Raw genomic sequence first — 6,932 nt, forward strand, 5'->3', positions numbered from 1 at the left:
TCTATCGTTGAATATGTAGGACCTGCATGTAGACCTACAAATCCAATGATAAATTTGAATCCATTTAAAAAAAAAATAGTTTTAGGAGAATGAGGCCGGACATTTCTCTTTTCATTTTACACATTGAAATCTATCGGATAAGCCTCGATTAATATACAAATTTGTAAAAGATAAAGAAGTTAATGAAGATATTCATAAATCACAAGTTGTAAAGAGATAAAGAGTGCGTTTGGTACTATTTCTTTTAGATAAAAAGTGCAATTTTGAACTAAATCGCAAAAATTAAATCGTTTGATATTGCGTTTTTAAAAGAATTAAGAATTAATAATTAAAAAATTAAAAAAATATATATTTTTAAAGGAAAATACTAGGTACTCTCCAGCTCTCCTCGTGTTTTTCTGGTCTTAGTTGTATATTATTTTCTAAAAAAAAAAAAAAAAATTCCCTTATTTTTCTCACTTGGTTTTTAGGGGAATGCTAGTTGCTCTTAGTGTTATTTTCGTCCTATGTGGCACTACAAAAAATAGATTTCTTTTTGACAAGGTGTTTTTGACGTGTTATGTGGCCTGACACGTCACTAAACTTTATTGACGTGTGTCAGGTGTTAAAATTATGAGTGTCAAAAATGAAGATTTTTTGACGTGTCACTGTTTAACACGTTAATAATTTTTGACGTGTCAAAAAGTGGCACGTCAAAAATTTTTTTTTGACGTGTCATTTTCTGACACGTCAAAAAATTTCTGACATGCCAGAAAATGCCACGTCAACAAATTATTGACGTGGCAATTTGACATGTCAAAAAATTTCCTTGAACTATTTGTTGACGTGGCAATTTGACACGTCAACAAAATTTATGACGTGCCACTCCTGCCACGTCAAAAAAATTTCTAACGTGCCACTATTGCCACGTTAGTAATGGTTGACGTGTCAATAATGACACGTTAGAAATTTTCTGACATGTCTCACTAAATTGTGACGTGTCATAACTTGACACGTCAGAAAATATGATAATTTTTAAATTTTGTTTTTTTGCCTCCCCCTATATATTTTTTGAATTTTTTCGGGGTTCTATTCGAATTTTGGATTTAACCTGATATACAATTTTCATATACAACAAAACTATCCATCAATCCATGCAAATAACATAATACATATCCATCAACGTCGATCACAAACATACAAGCTCGATGTACATCTAACATACTATCAAGAAAACCAGCTTCAAGAGACAATAAAACTATTTCTGTTATCACAAATAAAGACATATATATAACTATATATCTAACTACATCAAGAAAACTGAGGCCAATTACTATTACATCAACAAAATAACTTATGTACACCAAGTGCGAATGACCAACCATTTGTTAAATCCAAGTCATCATTGATATCAATAGCATCCTCTCCACATCCACTAGCTACAAATGATAAGAAACAATCACCAAACAATATTCTAGAATCTTATCAAGTCTTAATCATTGAGCAACGTCACTATATATGTTAACAAAGGTCATCATACTTAACAAATTCAGATTTATATTTACAGCCCCAACATATTTTCGTGATCAAATCAAATGGACGTCACATTCTACAAGGACCATAGTGGTCCATCTCACGATGCCAAACAATTCAAATGCAAAGCTCTAACCCACATTCACCACCAAACCAACCAAGATATAAACCAAATTCAATAGGATTTGCAACATCATTAATGACAATCACTACATGTGCACATATATATAGGGACAACATACCCAAACTAAACAAATTCAGATTTATATCTACACCCCAACATATTTTCGTGATCAAATCTAATGGACATCACATTCTACAAGGACCATAGTAGTCCATCTCACGATGCCAAACACTTGAAATGCAAAGCTCTAGCCCACATCCACCAGTGAACCAACCAAGATATAAATCAAATTCAACATGATTTGCAACATCATTAATGACAATCACTACATGTGCACATATATATAGGGACAACATATCCAAACTCCAAACTCTATATGTACAACATATCCAAACTCTAAATTTAGAAGTGCACATATATATAGGGAAAATTCAAAAACCACATTGACAATTAAAAAATGTCATTACCCCTGATCCACTATCGACCGACAATCTCACAATCACAAAGGGTGGGGAAGCTCTATCTGGCGCTCCATTATATTGAGTCATCTCCGGTGCGGAGCTCGACCGCATTATTTCCTTGAGTTGGTGAAAACAGGCTTCAAACATTGTTGTCATCTGAGCTTCCTTTTCCGTAAGATGCACTGCCATATGAGCCTCTTTTTCAGCCAACTGTGCATCTCTTGTAGCCATTTGCGTAGCCACCTACTTTGCCACCTGCCGAGCTACCCGTACATCTGTCTGCTCCCGCTTTGCTGCCAACAGTGCATCCATCTGTGCCTTGTGCTATGCCCTCTCAGCCTCAAGTGCTATGTCAAGAAGTTCTTATGAGACCGCGGAGTGCCCGAAGCTCTGTGACTGTGCTTGTGACGTGTATAGTATGAGTGTATGTTGCTCCGCACAGGTAGAATATTCGGTCAAACCTGTCCAACCCTACCAGCGTACTCAGGTTTATTTCCATTCGCCTGGGCGTACGCGTCATTCGGTGCCCACTGTACCGTCCCCCCTATCACGCTCGACGATGCTGTAGGGTCAGTGGGTATTAGCTCTTCCATCCTCTCCTGTATATTACATTAATTATTAATGCGTCATACAACTGTTAATTGTAAATAAATTATCACACACATACAGAAGCAAAACAACAAATAAAAGGTGAGTAGCATACACATCTCTCCTTGATTAATCTCATTCAGATATAGACCATCATTCTTGTGTGTCTTGATGTAAGATTGTGCTCGTGTAGGAGGAGTGCCCATAGTTATGGCCTGTCGAAGAAATAGAACATACAGAGATGTTATATATATATATATATATATATATATATATATATTCAAATATTTACATCTATAAGTATATGGTAAATTACACACATACCTCTTCATGTGTCACCCAGTTGAAGCTCTTCGACCCCGTGCAATGATGCGTATTGTTCAATGTTCGCAATCTCTTCATATACTCAGCATACTCCTACATAATTAACATTCTTAATATGTGAGTACTAACACAATTACAATTAATGAAACTATACAAAATTATAGTATAACTCAGGACCTACCTGGTTCTGCTTGCTACACCATTTATCCAACAAGATCTACAAGTCGAAGGGGTCGTACTCGTCTAGCTTTTCTTGCCCCATTCTCACCCGTACGGTGTCTGAAGTATCTTCTGGCTGAATGGCAAGATCTATTTTAACTGGCGCCTCCAAGTCCTCAGCTTAGTGCCCATACTTGAAATGCGTATTGTAACCATATTGCACTCGGGCGGGACGTAAAAGTCCACCTACACAAGTTAAAAATTGATAAATTAAAAAAAAAAACAAAAATATGTGTATATGTATATACATATAAACACCTATATATGTACAACTTAGAGCGTATATATACATGCATTAGGAGTGCTTGACATAATAAAATACTCATGCTATCATATAATATCTTAAAACATACCATCAAGGTGTCCTGTATATCCTCCTTTGTATGCTCTGGTACCTTCGTCCAGTCGTCCCGTATTCGAACATAATTTTCGCTCTTTATGATCTTACTAATCATCTGTCTAAACCTAATAGCTCTAAAGCCTACGGGCTGCCACAAACTATTGTAGTCGAGTACGATCCTTTTCCCGGCGGGGATCCCCGGCAACTTGTGCGAGTCGGTAATGGTGAACAATCCTAAACAGGTGCTTCCATCTGGATTGATACTTAAAATATTAATAATTACCGATGTTAGTTATTTCGAATTGAATACTAACTACAAATATTAAAGATGTATATGTTTTTATTTTGGGCATATATACTTACTTATCGTCCGAATATGGCAAGGGCCTAATACGGTTGGAGCAGTGTTGTCGGGCTGCAAGTCATTCGTAGCACCTATCTCACGAAGCAGGTCATTCGGGGCCTGTGTCTCACTGTTTTCCATACCTGCCCTAGGCTGGTCGTAGAGCCGCTCCACATGGCCCTGAGAACACAACCTTAACTCGCTGCACGTCGGCAGGTGAGCTGGATAATAGGATGCATCTGCGTCATACGGAGACAGCTCATACCGATACCTCATCTGGGTCAGGCCTGTTGGACTATATGGATTATGGACAGGGGTCTCCCCTTCCACATCATTTGGAAGTAATGGTCGATACTCGGCCTGCTGCCTCATAAGCTGAGCAACGTCCTGTTGCTCGCTGTAATCAGGGTGGTCCGATGGAGACCCATGAGCCGTAGACTGCCGCACTGAAGATGGGGGCCTCCGTGCTCGTCTTTCCCCTAGTACTCATATCGACATGTGAAACACAGCACGCACCCAATTAATTACGTATACAATATATGAAATATTTACCACCATATGTAAATGACTCATATATTAAAAATAATATATATATCAAATTTTACCCAATGCACAAATTAATTAATTGTGTTGATGTAATAATTAGTGAACAACTACCATATATATATATATATATATATATATATATATATATATATATATATATTCAACTTTTATTCAATTACATATGCTTGGTTTGGATCTAAGTCGGGTCTGACGTATTCGATGTGATCCTGCAGATCGTGATCATTATTACTGGTTAATAGAAACGGTTCACACTCGTGGTAGTTGGCACATGTATTATGAGGCCCTTCACCCTGACCAATGTCGTATACGTTTCTATATATATATATATATTTAACTTTTATTCAATTACATACGCTTGGTTTGGATCTAAGTCGGATCTGACGTATTCGATGTGATCCTACGGATCGTGATCATTATTATTGGTTAATAGGAATGGCTCACACTCGTGGCAGTTGGCACATGTATCATGAGGCCCTTCACCCTGACCAACATTGTATACGTTTCTAGGTTTAGTCATTACAGCGCAAGCTCAATCTGGGTCTCTATCATCTCGGACGTAAAATACCTGGTCAACTTGTGAAGTTAGTACATAGGGCTTATCAGTAATTAGCTCTCCCGTGTGGACAAGGTTTTAGAAGTTGACAAGCATTATACCATACTCGTCAACCTTGTACCCCTTATCCCTCGTGTTGTCTGCCCAATCACACCTGAACATAACGTCCTTAGTATTGTCGTAGTACTCAATCTCAAGTACTTCCGTTAACTTCTCATAATACGTTTCACCATCAACAGTTGGCATACATACGCCGTTGTTCTAAGTCCTCTTTTCGGCATCATATGCAAGAGTGTGAAACAGCTTGCCGTTAACTACATATCTATTGTATCTGATTGCTGACTCTCTCGGCACTCTACAATGCATTACCAATTTGTCATCAAGTTCCTTCTTGTATCGTTCGTCCAATCGATCGACCTATGAATATATTACGTACAATGGAAAACGCAAATTTAGTTTGTTTAGTAGATATGAACCAGAAGCAAATATACTCCAACGGTTCTTTTGTTAAACATCATATTAGTCTTATGTAGTCACGGTACCAATTGTAGAACTGCTCATAATGTTGGGTTTCCAACTAATCTTCCGTCATTCGCCCCTATTGCATGATCGCCTAAGCGTATCCATATGCATCTTACAATTCAAAATTAGTTTCATTATAATTCAAAACTAATGGTACAAGTTGATTGAACATACATATGCTAGTGAACCTCGACTTACATCTGCACTTGAAGGAACTCGTCCGAGTTAAACATAATATACCGGTGAATCTATGTCAATGTGATACGGTCGAGTCCGACTCGTGTTCCATGTCCTTTTGAACCATCCAGATTTTTTGTATCTTATTGTGAAATGTTGGTGCGTTATCTAAATACCTCGAACAGAATGTCACCTACTTAGTTGCTATGTAGCCCTCCTCAATGCAACCCTCAGGAGCCGCTTTGTTGCGCACATTAGATTTGAACATTCCAAGACTTCTGCATATGAACATCGAACGTGGCAATCAGTTTAGTTAGTAATTGTCTTGTATTGGAGTGAAAAAATAAAAATCAGGAATATTCGTAATCAAATTTTACCTCTCTCCCGGATACATCCACCTATACTGTACCGGTCCACCGAGTCGGCATTCACGGAGAAGATGCACGACCACGTGAACCATGCTGGTAAAAAAGCTGGGGGAGAATATCTATTCCATCTTGCACAAAGTGATACAGACGTCACCTTGTAGTCGGTCCATATCCTCTTGTGTCTTGTTGAACATAGGCCCTTAAAGAATGCAGACATCTTAACAAGAGGTCTAACTACGTTGCTTAGAAGTGATCCACGCAATGCAATAGGTAGAAGCTGTTGCATCAGTAGTACGTGACTGTCATGACTCTTTAAACCCGATATCGTACGTTCCTTTAGTCGTGCACAATAGGAAATATTCGAGGCATATCTGTCGAGCACCCTTACATTTTGTAGCACTTTTAAAAAATATGTTTTATCATCCTTGGACATCGTGTGTAAAGCTTGTCGCATATAGGTCTTACCATCCTCGCCAATGTAGGGATAAAGTGTATGTCTTAAACCCATTTCTTGCAAGTCTGTGCGGGCTTGGATGTTGCCCTTCATTTTTCCTGGAATGTCTAGTATTGTGCCAAGTATGTTATTCATCACATTTTTCTCTATGTGCATGATATCAAGGTTGTGTCGCAATAAATTATCTTTCCAATACGGCAACCTAAAGAAAGTACTTTTCTTCTTTCACACTACATTATCAGTATTTTTCTTCTGCTTCTTTCATTTTTCTTTATCATCCGGCTTTGCCTTACTTGCGCTCTCATCCCCACACATCAACCCTTCTAATTGTCTCAGGATTTCATCTCCACTTGACACATCAGGGGAACATTCTAGTTCTT

This window comes from Corylus avellana, chromosome 7 (assembly GCF_965113065.1).
Source record: "Corylus avellana chromosome 7, dhCorAvel1.hap1.2, whole genome shotgun sequence".
Taxonomy (NCBI): domain Eukaryota; kingdom Viridiplantae; phylum Streptophyta; class Magnoliopsida; order Fagales; family Betulaceae; genus Corylus; species Corylus avellana.